Genomic DNA, 23,491 nt, shown 5'->3' with positions numbered 1-23,491 from the left:
AAAAAAAAAAAAGAGAGAAGGAAAAAAAAGAAGGGAACTATTGTTCTATTGTTTTTTATTTTGTATTTAATTTTTTTGGTCAAGCTTACGGTGTAACGATAAGCAGTCATAAAATATTCTAACGCTTAGAAAAAGAGAAAGAGAGAGAGAGGGAGAGAGGGAGAGAATATATTTCGTTCGTGATTTCCGTCTTCTCTTTGCTAAGTAGGAAATATTTAAAAAAAAAAAAAAAAGGAAAAAGAAGGAGAATGAAAAAAAAGAAAGAAAAACAGGAAACGATTATTTTGTGTTTCGAAATAATTGCTTTGATATGAGTCAACAATTTTTTTATTTCTTTTTTCATTTTTGTTCTGCCTTATGCAATTATTCAAGAAGAGCACTGATATATGTATTAGAAAAAAAAAGAATATCTCAAGAATGTTTTCGACGATGTAAGTGTATGAATGGATTCTTCGAAATTTTTAATTCTTAGAATTTATTATAACTATTATGTAACGAAGATTAAAAAAGATTGAGAAGAGAGAATTTATAATCAAATTACATCGTAGGAAGATCGTACAAGTGAAAGTTTCATTTTCTAATCACATTAAAGCCCTTAGTCAATGTTCATTCTAACGTCTGTGTAAATAAATACAGGCGTGTGTGTGCATGGATTGTAGGTGTGTATTTATCGTGTCGAGTTAGTTGCAATACGATGTCAGTGGCGAGTTAACGAGTCAACGACGAGCGCTCTTATCAGAACGAGCAGATAAACGAGCAAACAATCACAGACGACTTTGTTGTTTACCGCTCGATCCGATTCCCTCCTCGTTTTCTCTACTGGATTAGTCGTCAAGAGAAAAGGAGACTTTGATTGGATCGATTGCAATAAAATAAAAAAAAAAAAAAAAAAAAGGAAAAGAAAAGAATGGAAGTAAAAAAAAAAAAAGAAAGAAAGAGAAGAAATTAGAGCATACGGAAAGAGCAAAAAACAATATAATAAAATAAGGATAAGATACTTTTTTTGTTGTGTAGCTGTCTTAATTTTTATTATTTTTTTATCGAAGTATCACATTTGCTTTCGTCGATCGTTTCTATAAATTCTTTTTTTTTCTTTGTTCCTTTTTTATTCTCTCTCTCTCTCCCTCTCTCTCTCTCTCTCTTTTTTATTTTTTTGTTTATTTTTTTATCCCGATTAATTACTCCCCTGTATGAATTCTTTTTTAAAATATTTTTTCGCAATGTATACCGCAATATTGCAACGAAATCGTCTTATAATATGTGGCTTTTTTTTATATAGTATATATACATACATACATACATATTTAATTATTTACATACATATACGTAAGAAGTATATGGAGAATGGAAAATCTCGGTTAATATGTATATCGAGATAACGCGAGAGATAAGACGATCGATGAAACGTAACGAAAATATTATGGAAATAATATAGGTATTATTCTACGTATACGCGCGCATGTATGTATTCAATAAAAATTCATCGATTTTTAATTTAATAAGAAATCTCCATTTGTAAAATACGTAAATATGTCGTTTCATTTTAATGTTTTTTTATTACTACGAAATTTTTACGAAAATCTTACTTTTCTTTTCCATACAAAAATTTACACGAGTAGTTTTTTTTTTATTTTTTATACATACATACATACATATATATAAAATATATAGATAGATAAAGGGTTCGAGAAGCAAAGGTCAAAGATAAGAGATCAAGCTTTCTCTCTCTCTCTCTCTCTCCGTCTCTTTCTTTCTCCTTTAACTCTCCCTGACACTTGTTGCTGTTACACCGGTGCATCGACTTCAACTGCTCTCTTTCTCTCTCTCTCCCCCACTCTTTCTCTCTTTATATGGTACACATTTGCGTACTTACATGACTAACATATACATATATATCGTTTAGTGTCTGCTTTTGTAACATAATTTATGTACATAAGCGTATAATTAATTATTAATTCTATATGTTAAAAGTGTGAAACGTCTTAATTAAAAGCTTATCTAAACGATCGATAAAAATAAAGATTCATCGATTTGCATCGAGAAACATGATTTGGCTTGGTATTATACATTGATTATCATTACACGTGTCGTTACGATAACATTGTGCTCAATCTTATTGAAATGCGTTAGCACGAGTGGTTATTTACGTGCTCTACGTTATCGAAATTAGTTAACAATATGTATCTGTGTATACACATACATATATGTGTACACACACACATATATATATATATATACACACTATTCGCGTTATATTGTAAACTTTTAATTTTTCGACACGCGATATCGAATCTCGGCACACCTGTTTCACTTTTAGTTGATAATATCGTTCCGTTAATTGAAATAGAAGATAATGAGGAGAATTCACTTTTTAATTAACTATACTAATAGAATAGCATTGTTAATAATATATAATTGGATTATGTCAATGAAGAAGAAGGCGAAATATAATTTTATTTTTCTTTTCTTTTCTTTCTTTTTCTTTTTTTTTTTTTTTTATATAATACGCACGTGTTTCATGAACACTTTTATAACATTAACTTCTTACACGATTAATTTTGATAAAAATGATAACTCGATATATGCGATAAAAATGTATATATTTATTTAAATACGCGTAGATACATACATATATACACATAAATACATATTATTGAAATTTTGTAATTTTGCAAGACTGTTTTTATTCGACCCATAGATGTTGCGCGTTAAAATGGCATTATGCTATATATCGTAATAAGCTGTAATAAAGCAGTAATATCTTTACATTTCCTCATAGTATCGTGACGTGCGGATAAAGGCAGGAATAGAGAATAAAAGAAGAGAAGAGGTAGAAAGAGAGAGAGAGAGAGAGAGAGAGAGAGAGAGAGAGAGAGAGAGAGAGAGAGAGAGAGAGAGAGAGAGAGAGAGAGAGAGAGAGAGAGAGAGAGAGAGAGAGAGAAAGATAGGAGATGTTATTCGAATATCACGTATTTACATAAAGAGAGACCTCGGACGATGTATACATTGTTGTTTTCTGCAAAAAATGCATTTACCAAAGTAAAATAGATAGTTTATATAGCTCGTTATGAATTTACTTACGATATTATTTTACCGTTCGGTGATTCCTTTAACACGTGTATTATCGTTTATTAATCATAAAAATTATTTTACTCTCGTGGAAAAAAAAAAAAAAAAAAAGGAAAAAAGATTAGTATTACATTCGTATCTGTTACATAGTGAAATTGATTACTCTATTAATTCTTCGATCGTTATTTCGAATATTCTAATCTATTAACTTTACAAATATATTTATTGTGATGTAAACGTTTAATGTATTTTTTAATGATGATTCATACTTGAAAATCTCGATTTTGTGAATTACGATAAATAAGTAAAGGTGAGATCGAATTACATGCTTCGTCTTATATATGTGTAGATGTATCTGTTTTTGTCAAAGTGTATGTGTGTGATTAATATCGTTGGTGTTTCTTCGGTAAAGCAAAGGCCACACCTACGTGAAAGACAAACGATGTAAACAAGAAGGTTATTCTAACGATACGTTCCCACCAATGTCAATGCTTCGACAACAACAACAACAGCAACAAAAACAATATATATATATATACATACACACACGCACACAAACCAACAGTATATCATCAATTAAACTCTGTTAGTTTCGTTGAAATAATATCTATCAGTCTTTATCTATATCACCGAGACAGTCGAACAAGCGCCTTCGTGTCTCCTCATTTTTGAAATATTTTATTAAGTGTTCGTTCGACGAATTTCTTCTTTTTTTTCTGTCTTGTCTTTCTTCTTTCGTTTTTTTTTTTTTTATTACATTATATTAAAACATTTATTATTGCTATTATTATTATAATATTACAGCCCCATTAAATCGAATTAATTATTCATCGAATACATTGTTAATGGCATCGATCAGATTGATTTATTATTAATTAAGTTGAATTTATTTATTTATAAATAAAAACATAACCGAAGTGAAAATATTGAATGTAAATTCTATATTATCATAATCTTATCACAATTTTGACAGGACGTTGTATAAGATTTAACGAGAAATGTCAAAGGATATTCCTACGATATTGTATATGCGACCTTTGAACTTTATCAAGTTGGGATGATGCGATCGTGTTGATAGTAACTGTTCGAATAGAGTGAATCCATATGTAGGTATGTATCAACTACGATAGTATGCATTATTTGTCGAGTCCTCTTGAACGTATAAAAGAAAATAGTTATCTTCGAGCTTTATTTCGCTCGACCTTCTCTCGAACGAATTTCTTATGAATTTTTTTTTTTTTTTTAAATTAGATTCCTCGAAATAGTACCGTCAAATATTATTTCAACGATAAATATATTTTTAGAAAGGATTTGTGAAAGAACCAATAGATTTTATTCGCTTGGTCGTCGTTAATATCTCGTTGTTTAGAAATCATTAAAAATTTTATTTAATTAGAAAACAAATCCCAATGGATCGTTAAATATTTACGATTGTGCGTTTACGTTTTATCTTCTTTTATATTTTTATGTGTATATATATATATAATATATATATGAATAAAAAGACGTTAAACGTATTCATATTCATCATATAATACATAAATAGATTGAAACAGAAGGATATTAAGAGAAATGCATTTACTAACGAATCCAAAATGGAGAATCGATCGCTTAAAACCGCTATTTCCATCGGAGAAGCATCGCATCGTTACCAACACATTTTCTAGTCTCGTTAATTGATCTCGACTATGGACATGCTCGTGTGCACACCGAAATGAAATCAGCGTCGCCGTCTCGTCGACGGGCTAATGACATGGTGTAGTTGGTAAATAGCATTAGTTTCGTGCTGCTACGAATATATATATATATATATGTGTGTGTGTGTGTATATATATATATATAGATATATAAAGTGAAGGCGAATAATTATTGTCAAGCTATGTAACTTTTATATTTATTAACTTTAGGAATAAATAATAATTCTGATAAAATATATTTTTATATAGAATTCATACGCGTCTCATTCAGTGATTTTCCGGATTTTTCTTTTATTTTTTATTTGTATGTTCGGCATTTTTTTTTCTGATATACATATATATGTTATAATTATATAATATATGTATTGTAGATTTTTTTTCAACGATTTTTCAGTTACACATGCGAGATCGTTTTCTAATATTACGATTCAAGCAGTCTTTTTTTGTTAGAATCGTTATGACGTATGAATTCTTTCAAATTCTTTCGAGGTAATTAGGAAATAGATAGAAAAATAGTAGAAAAAGAAGAAGAAGACAAAAACGAAAATGAAGACGAAGATAAAGAAGAAGAAGAAGAAGACAGAAACGAAAATGAAAATGAAAATGAAGACGAAGACGAAGATGAAGAAGAAGAAGAAGACAAAAACGAAAATGAAAATGAAAATGAAAATGAAGACGAAGACGAAGACGAAGACGAAGACGAAGACGAAGATGAAGAAAAAGAAGACACAAGACAGACACAAAACGATGGGCAAGCATTACGCGTATAACGCAATTGGTTAGTGATGACGCGTGGGAAGAGAGCTCATAGTGAGTTCGGTTGCTTGGCAACCGATTGACCTAGATCTCGATCGCAAGAAGGTTCGCGATTGCTACCGTACTAGAGAATATGAAAGAATTAAAGATAAGTAGAAAGAAATGAAAAAGAAAAAAATTGAAGAAAAAAGTTTTTCTAAGAGATCCTGTTGTCGTCCAGAGACAGAAGGGTACTTATATCTACGATTATTTATAGTTTATTTGAATTATCAATCTTTTAAGATAACGAAAAAAAAAAAGAAAGAAAGAAAAGAAAAGATAAATAATAATTGATATATTCAATTCGAAACTTTGAATTTGTTATAATAGATTTTATTGATTCGATTTAATTCAAAGTGAAAATAAGAAGAAATTATGTATACATTTTTTTTTTTTTTTTTTTTGGTAAGTAAATAGAAATTTTTCAAAGTGAAAATGAAAAGAAATTATACATAGATTTTTTTTTCTTTTCTTTTTTTTTTTTTTTGGTAAGTAAATCGAAATTGTCAGTAACACAAATTTTTATATAATTCGTGAAATGTTTCTTTTCGCTCCCTCTCTTTTTCGTAATCGTATTATCGTAATTGTTCGAAGCAATTTTGTCGTAGTAATAGGAAGAAAAAGAAGAAGAAAAAAAAAACGAAGAAAAGGAAAGAAAACTCGTATATAAACGACCGATTAACGACCGTTCTATAAATTTCCCTTCGCTCCGGTGAACTTTCGCAATTACGATTACGGGCACGATATTTACGCGGTAAGAATTCATTAATATTAATAATATTGTATTTTAAATAAATAGTCGGGTAAAAGGCTAAGTAAATCTGGCACGGCCCGTTTCAGGCGAGGAATGCGAATGGTCGTTGAGTGAATGTTAATAACAGACGGTTGACAGAGATACATATATGTACGTATATTTGCGTGCATGTACGTCTATTCGCGAATATATACCTCTACATATAAATATATATATATATATATATATATATATATATATGTATGTATGTATGTGCGTATACATATACATGTATACCTATATAAGGAAAAATCTTGATGTTGAAATTTTGGAGAAATTATAATGATAAAATTTATAATTTCAAACTTGTATTAGAAAATTGTTTGCGTATCGATCTATCGGTACTATCGAAGCGATTGACAAATTCATAAATATATATTTTTCTTTTATTTATTTAATATGTCTATGTACCTGCGTGTATATATATATATTTATATATATATATATAAGTACATTTTTTATATTATATTTTACGTGAGATAGAAATTTGATTAATAATAGTCGAGATAATATTCAAAGAGAAAATCGTGCCTTTTAAGATTTACAGAAGGATAATTAGTGATTAACGATATTTATTAACCTAATGATATTTAAACAGTTACATACGTGCGAGAAGTACGATATATGATGATTTATGAAGTAGCGTAGTGATCACATTGAGGATGCCCGTTTAACGGCTCACAATAGGTTTGTAATACTTAGAAACGAGCAAAGATTCTCATTTCCAATGAACGACGTGTGAACTTTAAAGGGGAAGGGTATATGCATAATGTAAATTCAGACGGAAGCGGTAGTTAGTGTCTCGATTAAATCGATGATCCAAGGCGACATTTGACTTTAAAGGATGATCGTTCGATCTGCTTTTTTCTTCTTTCATTTTTTTTCTTTCTTTCTTAATGTATATATGTATACATATATAAATAAAAAATGATTACAAGTTGGATAGTATTTGTCGTGTCGTTTAATTCTTGTCAAGAATTAATTTAAATGACCGACACGATTAGCATAAGATTAATATATTTTTGTAAATGTAATGTATTTTTGTAATAATCAGTTGATCGAAACGTCAATGGTTCATAGTTCGTTCATTCAATGATTCAAGAACGATCTATCGGAAAAAGATTTACAAGATAGGAACGATTTCAAAACGAATACGATCGTATATTAAATGTTAAAATGAACGAGAAGAAAAAAAATCTTTTTCACTCTCTTTCACTCTCTCTCTCTCTCTTTCACTCTCTCTCTCTCTCTCTCTCTCTCTCTCTTTCTCTTTTTCTTTCTCTTTCTCTTTCTCATAGGTTCGTCGTGCGGCCGTGCACGTGCGAGGAATCGGACGCACCGGTTGCTCTTGACATTATCGCAACATCGTTCGCGTTTCGTAGATTGTAGTTGCTAGTTTAATAGTGGCCACGACTGCTTTTACCCGCAAAAGACTACTGGACGTTAAAACCTCCCGGGTATTTTCGTACCTTTCACATGTTTCTCTCTTTCTCTTTCTTTCTATCTATCTCAGTTGCGCTCCGTCCTTTGTCTCTTTCTCTCTCTCTCTCTATCTCTCTGCACATTTTACCGTCTATGCAAATACATATTTCGAGTGTAACGTAACGTCGTTTATCGTCAACGTTTCTTTCTCTCTCTTTCTCTCTCTCCCTTTTATTTTCTACATCTTTTTTTCAATCTATCCTATATCCGACTTATTATCATTATTTAATTAATTTAATCCTCTATAACGCGCGCACGTAACTATAAAAGTCATGCATTAATATTCGTCAAAAAATGAATTGTTTCTTCATAAGCGAAGGTTAATGTTTGCCAACTGCTATAACTTATGTTTCACGTTGTATAAAACTTGAAACGTGTTGAAATTCTTTTTTCCTTTTCTTTCTTTTTTCTTTTATTTCTGTTTTTTGCTTTTGTTTTTCTTTCTTCTTCCTTTCCTTTCCTTTCCTTTCCTTTCCTTTCCGTTCGTTCGTTCTTTCAATTTATTTATTTCTACGTTTCTCTTTTCCTTTGTCTTTTCGTTGCGACCATTCTGAATAAGAGATTAGAAAGGGATTGAATCTATCTTCCTTTAACGCGTATCAAATGATTCATCAAACATTGATCTTTTCACTGGCATAACAGCTGGCAGCAATACATGCTGTAATAAACTTGAAATGTTACAATTTTATTATTTAAGAATCCTTATCGATTCCATGGCCAGTAAGGCAAGGTCGTAAAACTATCGCGGCTCGCTTCTCTTTTAACTCTTCTTTCAAGAAAAAAAAAAAAAAAAGCAAAAGAAAGAAAGAAAAAGTAAAGAGAGATAAGAAGAAAGAAAAAAAGAAAGAAAGAAAGAAAGAAAGAAAGAAAGAAAAAAGAATCTCTTGTGTACCGTAAATGGTTGAATAGAGTTACGTAATAGAATTAGAAGAAAAATTAAAAAAAAAAAAAAAAGGAAAAGTATAGAGAAATATTGTCGGTATATATTGCATAGGTTGGAGAAACAAGTAGAATTTTTTTAGAAGTCGATAGATTATCCCCCCACGACGATTCGTTTGTACGTTCGTACGTACGTTCGTTTGTTCGTCGTCGTCGTAAGGTACTTACGTACGAGCAGGTAGATAATGGCGCCATCAGAGAGCGTGAATGTAGTCAACCTTGTGCGTTACCTACCTACCACACCCTGATCCTGGATGCAAAAGTCTTGAGCCTAGCTTTTCACCAGTTTCGAAGAGTGGAAGGTCGCGAAATAGCAGCGAGCAATCGCGAACAGAACCGCGAGTGACAGGAAAACCAATTTTTCCCTCTACACTTCTCGTTACTAGTCGAGTTATCGCTTTCGTATCGTATGCATGTACATATCTATAGATAGATTTGTGTGTGTGTGTGTTCGTATACATGCATATGTGTACACGTTCTTTAGTAAATAGTTTTAACATACTCGTAACGACGAAGGGCTTTCTATATCTACTTTCAATTAAATCGATCTACATTTTTGGTACGATCTAACGATTAGATTTATTTAAGATTGAAATTTTATTCGATGGAAATAGAATGTTATAGATATGACAAAGTGAGTGAGAGAGAAAGAAGAATGAATGCGCGTGATGATCGATCACGCAAGCTCTACGAAAAAATGAAGACGATAAATAATAGTACTTTGTAATTTGTTGGGCGACGTTCAAAATTCATTGCGAGTTGATTCATCGCATGTGACGCCGGCCGGCATAATAGGAAAATTGTGTGTGTGTGTGCATATGTATATATATATATATATATATGTACATTGGAATATATGTATGTATCTTTGTATAGATATATTTGCCAATTACACATTGTTACGTTAAACATCTTGGCTCTCGCTCTCGCAATATCATCCGCGTTCTCTGCATTTCGATAATTTTCTCTTCGGGCAATTTCGTAATCGTAGCTTTTCGAGTTCGAGAGTAACCTATCACAATATCTATAAATAAACGATTTTATGAGTCGCGATTGTGTATATAAATTTTAATTATTCGGTAGGAATGGTGGGGAGAACGACGACGACGACGACGACGACGACGACGACGACGATACGCTAATTTTCGAACGATTTATCGAATAGAAGTCACTAAACTCTTCGCTAAATATCGCGACGTGCATCTCATTTCGATGTTAACGTTCGAACTTGTGGTAGAAATGTTAAAGACGACCGATTTATTTATCGGTCGTCGTCTTATTATCAAGGGGACTTCTTCGATGATTTTCTTTCATTAAAAAAAAAAAAAAAAAAAAAAGAGAGAGAGAGAGAGAGAGAGAGACAAGGGGAGAAAATAAATATCAAGTTTAAATGTGTTGATCGTGATCGGATTACAAATGCGAGAAGATTATAAGGGATGAAGGAGGCTATCCGTCGCGACATATCATGCGAATATAACTATACTACGATCGAATCGCTTTTACGATCTAACATTAAGGACTATTCGAAGAAAAATTTATTATACATATATAATAGATAAAATTTATTATATATATTTATTAAACATATATATATATATATATATATATCGATTATTTAAATCGGTCTGGTTTTTTTTCTTTGGATTTAATTTTTTTTTCTTTTTTTTTTTTTTTTTGTAATACTTAAATCGAGTCTTTCTTCTTTCCTTTTTCTCAATTCGTTATTATGTTTCTAAACGAAAATATCGAAAATATCACTCTAACCCGCTAAATGATTTCATTCGGGTCATCCGTAAACGTATATACATACGTGTATATACATATAAAGATACATATATATCTCTACTTTCTTTCGCGAACGCGTTCACCGCCTTGAGACCTCTGGTTTTTATCATAATTATTCAAGGATTACGTAATCGTTGGGCGAGTGCTACCGCGAAACGACTCGTGGGTATAGCAATTATGCGAGTTCGACTTATCGCAAAAATGTCGTCGAGTTTAATCGAAAGGAGCCTCTCAGGTAGGTGTCCGATTCTCGTCGAACGACTTTGCGATTCAATTTGTATTATAATTTTATAGAGGTAGAAACTAGTAGTATATGTATTACGGTCGGGGGTGTTCGACAAAGTTTCTTTTCTCTTTTTCTTTTTCTTTTTTTTTTATATTTATTTTTTTTCGATGATAAGTCAAAACGATTAATATCTATAATTCGAACGATATTATTCCAACTTTTTATCGATACGCGTAATACGTAATTTCAATCGATTTCATGTACGAGTTTCGATTCAATCGAGCGAATGAATTGTGTGAAAATACGAAATTTGTTTTTCTTCGCGTAAAAGTTGAAATTAGAAAGAAACCAGTGAAGAAGAAGAACGAGGTGAAGGAGGAAGAGGAGAAGAAGAAGAAGAAGAAGAAGAAGAAGAAGAAGAAGAAGGTGGTTTGCTCGTTCTCGCATCGCTATAGAAAATGTCGTATCGAGCTTCGGTACGGGTCATTGATTTTGTTGGCAGCACTCGTACCTACGTACATACGTATGTACTTAGGTAAGCCTATGTATCTATCTATGTATGTACGTAAGTACGTTTTCCGTCGCGGTACCGCTTTACAACGAGAGCGTTATACATTATGCAAAACTTTTTTCCTCAAGCGTTCAGAAGCGTTACAAACGTCTAATCCGGATCGGGATAGAATAGACGTTCTTCGCGTTCGCACGACAAAAAGCGTCGCGTAAACGAAACGAACGGTCCAGCTCGAAAGAACTCCCGCCGTGCGGTAAAGATATATATATATATATATATATATATATATATATATATATAGAGAGAGAGAGAGAGAGAGAGAGAGAGAGAGAGAGAAAAGAAATGCATCATTTATATCGTTCTAAGTAATTCTTTTTTGCTACAAAGCAAAAATATATATATATATATATATATATATAATGATAATCGAATGATAAAATTTAGAGATATTGAAGAGACGTTAAAAAAGAAAATAATAAAAAAAAAAAGTAAATAAAAAACGAAAATATCTCGAGGGAGAAGAACGAGCTTGGTAATCTTTACAAAACGTTATTGCGTCATGGATGCAACTACTACTAACGTGAAATTAAATTATTTTTTCTTACCGACGTCTCTATGATCACCACTGCCTGCGGTTTATCTCATTTAATTAATATCCTTTTGCGTAACGTCACTCAGGGATAAGAAGACAGTCAATGCAAATGCGTCTGATTCGTTTTTCCACGTATAACGTAGCCCGTATGTCACGATGACTCGTCTCTTCGATCGTACGATTCCTTATTAATTAATCATTATTATTCGCGTTCCAAGTCTTCTAAAACTATTTCGTTGATTGACGTTTTTCTCCGATTATACTCGATATGCATTTTGTCGACCGTTACTCGACATGCACTATGTCGACCGTTACTCGACATGCACTATGTCGAGTGAGACTCGACATGCACTTTGTCGACCGTTACTCGACATGTACTTTGTCGAGTGAGACTCGACATGCACTATGTCGACCGTTACTCGACATGCACTTCGTCGACCGTTGCTCGATATGCGTTTTATCGAAACGATTTTTGTTAACGAATAATCCAAGTAATAATGAAGTAATTAACCGTGATATTAATTGAATTAATTATTGCCCAATAAAAACACATTCCTATCATAGCTCACGCGTGCGCAATTCGAAGTTAAGGTTAGGCAGGTTTCAGTTTTCAACGATTGAGCTCGATGAAAGGGATCGGTTTTTCGTATTATTAGAGACTTGCTCGCGGCTTTGATCGATAACCCGATGGCCTTGATAATACGGGCCAGACTTTTCTAACGAAGTAAAAGTGGGCTGAGAGTGGCAAACTAGCTACTACGATTCTATTTAAGCCGACTACGATTACGGTGTTCGTGAGATTTGAAGAAATTACACGTCGTCGTCTTCATCGTCGTCGTCGTCGTCGTCGTCGTCATCATCGTCGTCGTCGTCAAGGGGGAGAACTCGATCGAAATCTAACATAGCTTTATTATCATTAATTTAATAGTAAGGTAAGATAATGAGAGGAAATAGATAATCGTAGATAATTCTAAATTGCTATCGATGCTTAAAGGATAATAATAATATCGAATGAAATGGAGGAAAGTCAAGCAACAAAAAGAGAAAACATATGACAATGAAATTATCTATATAATATCATTCATTTTACCAACTTCTCGTAATGCGTACATTATGTATTTTGTAGACGACGATCTTATTAGAATATATCGCAATGTAATGAAAATGAGAAGAAATGGAGAAAGAAAAAAAGAAAGAGAGAGAGAGAGAGAGAGAGTAAGAGTAAGGAAGAAATAATAAACGTAATCGACGTATAATCAATGGAAAAATAAAAATAAAAAAGAAATGCTGATCGATTGATCTTGCTCTCCAATCTGTTAGCAGCTCGTTCGGCCGAGCGCGCGCGTATACGAGTTGGAACGGTATATATGTATACGTCCAAGGCCGATCGAGGCCGGATCGAGAGTCGAACGGAGAATCGACTCGAATTCGTTGGTTCGCGGGTAGACGGAAAGCTTACTTTCTCTCTCTCTCTCTCTCTCTCTCTCTCTCTCTCTCTCCCTCTCCCTCCTATTTCTATTTCTATTTCTATCTATATCTCTCTCTCTCTCTCTCTCTCTCTCTCTCTTACTCGATCGCTCACTCACTCACTATCTCTTTCTTTCGAGAACGGCCAGGGCTCGTTCGCGGCACTCTTGGTGAACGTCCTTGACGGTCGGCTGTTAGGACAGAGAGCGAGCGCAAGCGCGCGAACTTCTCGATCCCACGAGTAGCAGTGCTAACTCTCTCTCTCTCTCTCACACACACACACACACTCTCTCTCTCTTTCTCTCTCACTCTCTATCTTGCTAACTTTCTGTCTTGCTCACTCAAGAAGGCGCTCGAATCGTGATTGCACGCGTTACATCACGTGGTACACCTTCACTTCTCTTCACGCCGCTGGTCGAGCGCGACAACATCGACTTCACCTCTCACTCTTCCCTCCCCTCTCGCACCCTCTCCCTCAACATCTCCCTCTTTCTCTCTTAACACTTATTGCATTGTCAGTTTGTTTCTTCTTTTTCTTCTTCTTCTTCTTCTTCTTCTTTGATAGTTCGTCTCGCCTTTGGACGAGATCATCGAAAAAACTCGGCATCTCGTTTCACCGTATCATTTAACTTTCTTCGTTCAATGAAAACTAATAATATTTCTTCGCGATAAAATGAAATCGATCGTACGACGATTTTTATGAATCATGTAGATATTTGTCGTCTTTTATACGAAATAATAACTAAGTTCGTCAATGCGCTTCGTCGTACGTTTCGCTACATACACCTATGTCGAGTCACACTCGACATGCACTATTTTGTCGAGCGCTACTCGACATGCACTTCGTCGACTGTTACTCGACGTATGCATGCTTTCGATGGTTCGATATTCTTCGACAACGACACGTTTGAATCGCTAAGAGAGATATTTGTTTGAAGTAAAAAAAAAAAAAAAAAAAAGAAGAAAAAAGCTGGAAAGATTTTTCGAAAGTTGCGGAGGACCAATCTCGTCGTACGGATCAAGGCGACGAAAGGTTATCGTTGGCCAAACTCGATTATTATTTGCAGTGGACTTTTTATTACGGTATTAGCGATTAGATATTTATGAAATGTACCGTCTACTCGCAAACGTTTCTCTCTCTCTCTCTCTCTCTTTCTCTCTTTTTTTTTTTCTTTCCCCCTTTCTAACTTGAATAAATCAAATTGGGAAACTCTTGTAAGAGTAAAAGTAAGTTCGAAAGATCTCTTGATTGGCTTTTCAAGTGATGAGTATCGTAGGCGACTCTTTCGAAAATTCATTTAACAACCTGGACGAGACGCGATTACATTTTATAAGTATGAACGAGCGTACATATGATTCTTTTTTCTTTCCTTTTTATCTTTCTTTTTTATTTTTCATCTCTTTCCAAGAAAACACGTAAACGAAATAAATACATACATACATACATACATACATACATACATATATATATATATAAAATATCGAATATAATAATGAAATTGTGAACGCGACGATTCGACTTTGTCAATAACTTTTCATTAGAGCTCTCTTCTGTTTTCGATAAGATTTCAGCTGTGTATCGATTTATATCTGTCTACGTCAGCATATCGACCTTATCGTCGAAATATCATGCGGTTATTGTTATCGCCATGCTTGTAACGTGAGAAAGTTTAATCCGAAGATATTTAAAAAAAAAAAAAAAAATCAAAGTAAAAAAGCAAAAAAGAAATATTAAGCACATCTATGCGTTTCGTCGGCAAAGTTTCGAAGAATCATTTATAACTTTCATTCATTAATATATATATTTTATTAATTCGGATAAGAAAGGAAACGGATAAGAAAGGAAAAAGAAAATAAAAAGAAATTATCAAAACTGTCGAGCCGCAGGCGTGCGGCTTATAATGCGTTCACAAAGAAAGATGGAAAGTTACGACATCGTTGTATCATCATCATCATCATCATCATCATCATCATGATCATCATCATTATTATTATTATTATTAACGTTATCATGGAGTTCCATAATAATTATGTTGTCTATTATTCTCGATTACATATATTTTATCATCGACTTTAGTACGATAAGAAGCTACGAACGAATAGAGATATGGGTATATATGTACATGGTATGTATATACATACGTATGATGTGTATATATATATACCTGTAGGTACATAGATAGATACAAACGTTTATAATGTAACAAGAGTATACGTACATGTTATATAGATATATAAAGTATAGGGATGTGCAACAACGACATGAAAATGCGGAAATTCTACGGTGAAAACTAGGTTAGCAACTTTTCGAAACTTTGTTTGTCCATGGATGAAGAAGAAAATAGAGGATAGGGAGAAAGAGAGAGAAAGAAAAAGAGAGCGAGAGAGAGAGAGAGAGAAAGAGAAAGGAAAAAAAACCTTCGAAGGGATCGTGAGAGAACGCTTAACTTCATCGACTTCTTCTTCGTAGTTATATAGATGCTCATCTATAGTTTTTCTGCGTGCTTCTAGAAACGAAGAGAAGCCTTAAACATACCGTACACACACACACACACATACAAAGAAAAAAAAAAGAGGAAGAGAGAGCATAGGAATGTGTGTGTTATACGTACTTACGTATGTACTTACGTATGTACGTACGTATGTACGTATATATGTATGTATGTATGTATGTTGATCGATTATTCGATTTCATGAAGAAAAGATAATTATTAATGAAATGTAGATAAAATTCGTGAATAATAAATACATAAGTTAGTCAATCTGTGAGTCTCTACATAATAATTTAGTCAATGTAAATAAGAGTCTCCGTGCGGAATAGTTCGTCAACGTAAGTAACTACTTACGCGAGAGTCTCGACGATGAGTCATCGAAAAAACGAAACACCAGCAGTGAGAGTCAATTTACTCTTTTTCTCTCTCCATCTCTCTCTCTCTCTCTTACACACACACACACACATTTACATATATACTTTCTGTCTTTATTTCTCTCACATATATAGTACTTCTTTAGGATTGCATTCGAGAGTTCGTTAGATATGTATGTATAGGGTCACCATACGATAGAAAGAGACAAAGAGAAACAGATAGATAAATAAATAGATAGATAGATAGATAGAGAGAGAGAGAAAGAGAGGAAGAATAGTTCGATAGGGCAGTAGAATAAAACATCGGTGAACTGTCTCGACATTGTCGAGAAATCGATCGAACAATTTTCTCAAGTAATAATATTTTCTTCGGATATTCGTTTGGATTTATATATTTGATCATATATCGTTTATCCAATAAATTTGTCGCTTTTATATACCGGACAAGAAAGAAAAGAAAAGTAAGAAAAAAAAAAAGAAAAGAAAAGAAAAGAAAAGAAAGGAAAAGAAGAAATCGTTTTTGATGATGATACGTAACTCGATATTGGAATGATTTTCTCTCGAACGAGAATACGAGGACGTTTAAGTAAGTAGCATCGTCATAAACAGGATTCACATATTAGCTTAAGGCTAGTTTCTTTTATACGTGCGTATTATATTTACGTTCGAGCATGGTATATCTGTATATCGATCTAAACGTTCCTAGCTTCCTCTAATCTCTTTTCTTCAAGGCCTGTCGATTACTCTGCCTTCTCTCTTTCTCTCTCTCTCTCTCTCTCTGTCCGTCCGTCCGTCCGTCCGTCCGTCTGTCTGTCTGTTCGTGATAAAAAATGTATTTTAGACTACTACCTTATCCGTTCACAGTACGATTTTTAACATGGAACCTTTCTTATCGTACATGTATATGGCGTAACTTATGTACGTTATATGGATATGATACTTACAATCAACTTTAAAATTGATATCGTACAATGAAAAGTATTATTTCGTAAGATATAAAGAAACAAATATATATATTACATATATTTTAAAATACATATATTTTATTATTTCGTATTCCTCGTTTATATATACGTATATATAAATAGACAATAGAGACAACAGAAATATTCGAATGGCGAATGCGCGCGCTCGGCAACATTCGAATTTATTTGGAATAACGAAATTATCATGGTACGTACGCGAGCATAGGAATAGCAGTTAAATTCGTAAGTAGAAAGAGAGAGTGAGCGAGCGAGAAAGAAAGAAAGAAAGAAAGAAAGAAAGAAAGAAAGAAAGAAAGAAAGAAAGAAAGAGAGAGAGAGAGAGAGAACGAATGTGAGAGGGAGAGTGTGTGTAAGAGAAAGAGAAAGAGAGAGAGAGAGAGGGAAATAGTCGAAGGAACGAACGGAGAAAGCTTCGGCCGAGTTCGGTTCTCTTCGTGACGATCCGATCGCGTCACGGTGGGGAGTATGTATGTTTAAGAGAAGGGCCGAGGAGTGGGGATGGTAACGAATGCGTGCGCGGTCGAGTAACGAGAGAGCAGTTGTCAGTGTCAGTTTGTTCGCCGCGCCGGTTATTTGGGGTTCGCGTCGACGCAGACCTCTTTTGTGCGTTGCACGCTTTTTTTTACCCCATCCAACCCCATCCGCCCCGATTTCCCCCGGAAACTAAAGTTATTTCGATATCGCGACAAATAGTTGAAATATAACAAATTATTATCGGATTCTATCTAAAGCACGATCTTTTAACGACTCGAAAGGAGCGTGCTGCCTCCCCCTCTCCTTAGCCGCGTAACAACGGCCGAGATTTTCGTTCGCGTCGTTTTTCCTTCATTTTCGTCGATCTCTTTGATCCTCGAGCAGCAGTAACAGCAGCAACAACAACAACAACAACAACAAACAACGACCGTTTTATATCTGCCGAAAATATCATCCCGGCAGTATATATATATATATATATACACACACACAGACACACATACATATATATATATATATATTTCGCGAGTTCCATTCCGCGTTTCGTTCGATTCGTTTCCTCGTAATTTTGTTCGTTCGTTTCTTTGAATTATTTTTTTTTTATATTTATTTATTTATTTATTAATTTCGTTCCGTTTTTTTTTTTTTTTGTAAATACGTATCATCCCGAACAATATTAACATTATCCGTTATAAGAAACAATCGAAGACTGTCGAGAATTTTGGAAGGACAGGAACGAAGAGGAACAACGCGTTCAATCCGCGATCCTGTTGCTTCGTATTTCTTCACGCGGTAATTCTCGAAAGTGAAAGATAGAACGAAGAATACACGTTATATTATATTAAAGAGGAGGAAGTAGAAGAAGTAGTAGGAGCAAAAGGAGGAGAAGGAGGAGAAGAAGAAGAAGAAGAAGAAGGAGAAGGAGAAGGAGTTGGTGGAGGTGAAGGTGAAGGCGGAACAAGTGGAACCGGATCGAGCGAACCGCCGGCAAATTGGCGCCAAAAATAAAAAGAGAAGAAAGAGAGAGAGAGAGAGAGAGAGAGAGAGAGAGAAAGAAAAAGTAAAAGTTAAGAAAATCGTTATCATCATCATCATCGTCGTCGTCGTGTCGTCGTCGTCGTTTGGATATTCGAGAAGAACAAAGAGACGACCATTAGAAACGAACGTGCCGTTTGTTATTTCTTCTTCTTCGTTTTTTTCCTTCTTCTACGTTTCTTTGGCCTGCGGTTTCCCGACCAAGAGGACGGAAGAAGCTCGAACTAGATGTAAGTAAATTCGTTGTCACCATCATCATCATCATCATCATCATCGTCGTCGTCGTCGTCGTCGTCATCGTCGTCGTCGTACATACGTTCGTTCGTTCGTTCGTTCGTTCGTTCGTTCGTTCGTTCGTTCGTTCGTTCTTATTAGTCTTATTTTCTGTTTTTCTTACTATTACTATCTCTATCTTGTATGTCCTTGAACGGTCCAAAGACGGTCACAAGATAGTAGTCTCTTCGTATACTAGGTGTTTAAGAAAAAAAAAAAAGAAAAGAAAATTTGTGACCCTCTTCCCCCTCCTCTCGAAACGTACTACGCCGTTTTCAACTACGAGAGATCTCTCGGTATATAGATTTAGAGAACGATTTTGATAATTGAAACAAAGCTCGACTCGTCATTTTATATATATATATATATATATATATATATTATATATACTTTTGACGTGTGTGTGTGTGTGTGTGTGGCGTGTTGCGTGTTTAGAAGCGTCGTACGACGACACAACCTTCTAGAAAGATCTGGAGAAGCCGGTGCTCGCGCGTTTGCGCGCATGTCGCATTAGAAGCGCCGAATCCGAAAGATCGTACATAACCTTTATCGTCTCGCGTTATTCGTTTATTTCATTTTTGATATTGAAAAAAAAAAAGAACAAAAAAAAAAAGAAAAGGAAATTAATGTAAATGATAAAGAGAATTAAGAATCAATATTTCTTCTTCCTTTTTTTAAATTAAAAAGAAATATACGATAGCTATCGTATCGTTTATTTTTTCTGTAATTAGAAATAGGTTAGTTACCACATCTTTTTTCTCGTCATATATATATATATATATATATATATATATATATATATATATACATACACGTGTACGTATATAAATTAGTAGCGACATATTTTTAGATAGAAACTATTGAACGCATTTTGCAAAATCTACGACGTATGCGACTTTGTTTTTACGACTGGATTAACGTAGTACGTATCTTGTTTCAAAATTTTGTTTACTATCGTACACAAATACACGCAGTGAAGAGGAATTCTTAAGTACGGTATATCGGACAAACAAGAGAGAAAGTGGAGGAGGGTGAAGGGGAGGGGTGGGTAGAGAGAGAGAGAGAGAGAGAGAGAGAGAGAGAGAGAGAGAGAGAGAGAGAGAGAGGACCGTAGTATATATATATACACACACACATATATATATATGGACCACGTAGATCGCTTCTTGCTACAAAATTTTGTTTACCACGTAGAGATTCTTAGCTATATAGAACGTATTCGTCGACAAACAACAGAGAAAGAGAGAGATAGGTAGATAGATGGATAGATAGAAAGAGAGAGATAGAGAGAGAGAGAGACTGTCGTATTAATGCTCGCGTGCTCTCGTTCGCGGAATCCTCGTGTTTCGTAAGAAATTACGTAATCTACGTCATAGTCCGACGACTTGAAAGAATAAGGCATTTTCAAATATGTGCTAGCACGTTTCGCGATATCTTTATACAAATTCGAATCGCGATATCTTTTTTTCTTATCGATTTCGAAGAGTTTATCGATCTCTCTACGACCTTCGTTCCCTTCTTATATCTTTCTTTGTCCCTCCCACCATCCCTTTGTTTCTCACTGATACATAGATTTTTCGAGATTCTCTTAATATCGATCTAGATCATCCCCTTTTTCCTGTAGTATCTTATACCCATCCAAACGTTTCTCTTTCGATTAACAGGTGGCTGCACCATCTTATTCTCCATCGCTTTTTCTTGTTTTTTTTTTTTTTCCTTTTTCTAAATCGTCTTTCATTTTTTTTTTAAATCTCATATCCTGGCATAACCTAAAATTCGTTCCTTTTCTTCGTCTTATTTTCTCTTTAAATCTTTTTATCGTATTGCTTTTGAAATATTCTTTGATCGTTATATTTCTCTTTTCTTTTTTGTACTTTTGTTCTTTTCTTTATTTTCCTCATTTTCTTTTTCCTTTTCTTTTTTGTTTTCGTTAATTATCATTCGTTAGGAAGTTACGAAAGCAATTCTTTCTTATTCGTTATTATCTGTCTCTCTGTAATACTATTCTAAACTTATATATTATTCATGTATCAAATAATTCTCGTTTTCTGATTTTCAAAAGAAGAAAAAGAAAGAAGGGAAAGAAAAAGGAGGAAAAAATAATTTTTTACGTATTCATACGTAACGTTATTTGCCAATTTTTTTCTTTTGTTTTCGTTTCATGTCAAACTCTTTTTTCTCTGTCTTTCTTTTTGTTTATTTTTTCTTTTTCTTTTTCTTTCTTTCTTTTTTTTTTTTTTTTTTTTTTTGGTTCGGTAGGATAAAAACACATTTGGGTACGGCCTTCCCCGGTTTTTTCTTTCATTTTTTTTTTTTCACGTTCATTTCACATTCCTGACAAGCTTCTGCGTTGGAATTATTACGTAACGTTGAAATATGTATAATACGTATATTATGAGAAAGAGTTCAGCCGTAACAAAAGAAACAAAGCGTGAATTTTGTCGCTTGTATTTTAACCGAACTTCAACGCAATCATCATTGTACGCCTGATATTTTTCGAAGAATAACCAATGGATTCGTGCTATGTCGAATAAACGATGTCTGTCATTTAACGATCGTTCCGTTCATAAAATCGTATAGCATTGTCCAACGCTTATGCACATACACGTATACATACATACATACATACATATATATGATATGATATATATACATATATACCCACATATGCATAATACATACATACATACATACATAGATAAATGCATAATATGTATATACATACGTGAATATGCAACTACCATAAATGTGTTTGAAACGATTCGTTCGAGATCTCGCTTCTTCAAAGCTATCGTATTTATTCTCTCTCTTTCTTACTCTTTCTCTCTCTCTCTCTCTCTCTCTCTCTCTTTCTCGCAGTGCTTCACATCTGTCTACTTTATTATTTTTATATAGTCACGATGACTTCATCAGGATGACGATAGTTAAATACCCGAGCTACCCGTGATACGTATTTTAATAATGCGAATTTAGTTTTTATTTACCGAACGTACAAACTTATGTACGTACATACATATACATGCTTTTATGACTATAAGAACATTTAACTCGTTTCGTACAACACAAGAGCAAAAATCGATTAGTAAATTTATTGCAAAGACGATATAATCGATAAAAACGTTTTCGTTCGATACGAAATTTTCATGAATGTTTCATATTAGCTTATATCGTCGTTCTCTCTCATTCTTCAAGACAACTTCATTTCGAAATGGAGATCGCGAACGGGGAAGTCGACTCGAGATAAAATCTAGCACGCGCTACGTGGCCTCTCTCTTTCTCTCTTTCTTTCTTTATTTCTCTCTTCTAAGAGGAAAAGATTAATGGCCGATCCTAAGTCTGTGTTGAATGCCGGATGACCAGATGTGTCTAATAATATTATTCTCGTTTCAAAGCACTTGCAATGGACTCTATGATAACCTCCATATTTTTTATATATATGTATAAATTTGTTATATTAATATACATATGTACACACACACATATACATACATATTTTCTAATAAATTAATATATATATATATAATGAAACAATTAATTTATGATATATATATATATTTATATAATATACGAATGTATATCAATGTGTATATTTGAATTTAAGAGAGAAAAAAAAAAAGATTAAGAAAGGATTAACATTATCACAATGACGGTCACTTGATTAGCTTGAAATTTAAGATGGCGAAGCGTATCAGCGGATCAGCGTATAATAAATTCATGCGATCTTTAGGGAAGATTACAAGATGATTATATTGTAACGAGTCGATGCAGTAATATAATGTGAAGTACTCTTTTTTTTTTATATATATATATACATATGTATATATATATATATATATATTCGTTTTTCTTTCCTTTTCTTTTTTTTCTTTTATCATTATTATTTTTCATAGAAATTACGCAATCTCGAGAATAATCTAAGTTTACTTGATTACGTAATCGTACGATAGATTACAATAATCTTGTCAGAGATGACCGATAACGAGTAAGAGAAAGAGAGAAAGAGAGAGAGAGGGGGGGGGGAGATAATCGTCACGTGAGCAAAAACGATTAATGGAATCTTTTTATCGTACTACGATAGTGTCTCGCGGGAGTTACTACATATTGTAAGATATTTTTCTAGGGATATGTTGAAAATCTATAGGTATAATTATAAAGGAATCCTATCGCATGTATATCATTGTTGCTTTCAAACGTTCGAAAAATATTATCATACTTTCATACCACAAGATTAAATAATAATTGCACGTTCCTAACAGAGTTGCATAATTTCTTTCTTTCTTTCTTTTTTTTTTTTTTCTTATCTTTTTTCATCTTCTTATTTTTCCAGGAAATATTTACGTTTCTTTTTCTTTTCTCATTCTTTTCCTCTCTCTTTCTCTCTCTCCCTCTTTCTCTCATTTTTCTTTCTTTTTCTTCCTCTTTTTTTCGAACAAGTTTATCATTCATACATGGTTATGCAATTTATGATTTGCTTTATTTGATTTACCGAGCTTAATCACCC

The 23,491-nt window shown here is 33.5% G+C and overlaps 1 protein-coding gene across 2 annotated transcripts in view; it reads left to right on the top strand.

Moving 5' to 3' along the window:
• The window catches only part of LOC122634736 (terminal nucleotidyltransferase 5C-like), a 63,549-nt gene that overhangs the window by 12,712 nt on the left and 27,346 nt on the right, over window positions 1-23,491 (top strand). Inside the window, exon 1 of one of the 2 annotated variants that reach the window (XM_043823973.1) lies at window positions 18,305-18,947. The exons of the other annotated variant lie outside the window; for it this stretch is intronic. The gene's annotated coding sequence lies outside the window, so the exon portion shown is untranslated. Of the gene's footprint in view, window positions 1-18,304; window positions 18,948-23,491 lie in introns of those variants that run through there. 2 annotated transcript variants of the gene reach the window in all.

The sequence above is a fragment of the Vespula pensylvanica genome, chromosome 15 (genome assembly GCF_014466175.1).
Source record: "Vespula pensylvanica isolate Volc-1 chromosome 15, ASM1446617v1, whole genome shotgun sequence".
NCBI classification, from domain to species: Eukaryota; Metazoa; Arthropoda; class Insecta; order Hymenoptera; family Vespidae; genus Vespula; species Vespula pensylvanica.
The sequence above is the reverse complement of the archived record's forward strand: the minus strand, read 5'-3'. Positions and strand labels throughout refer to the sequence as shown.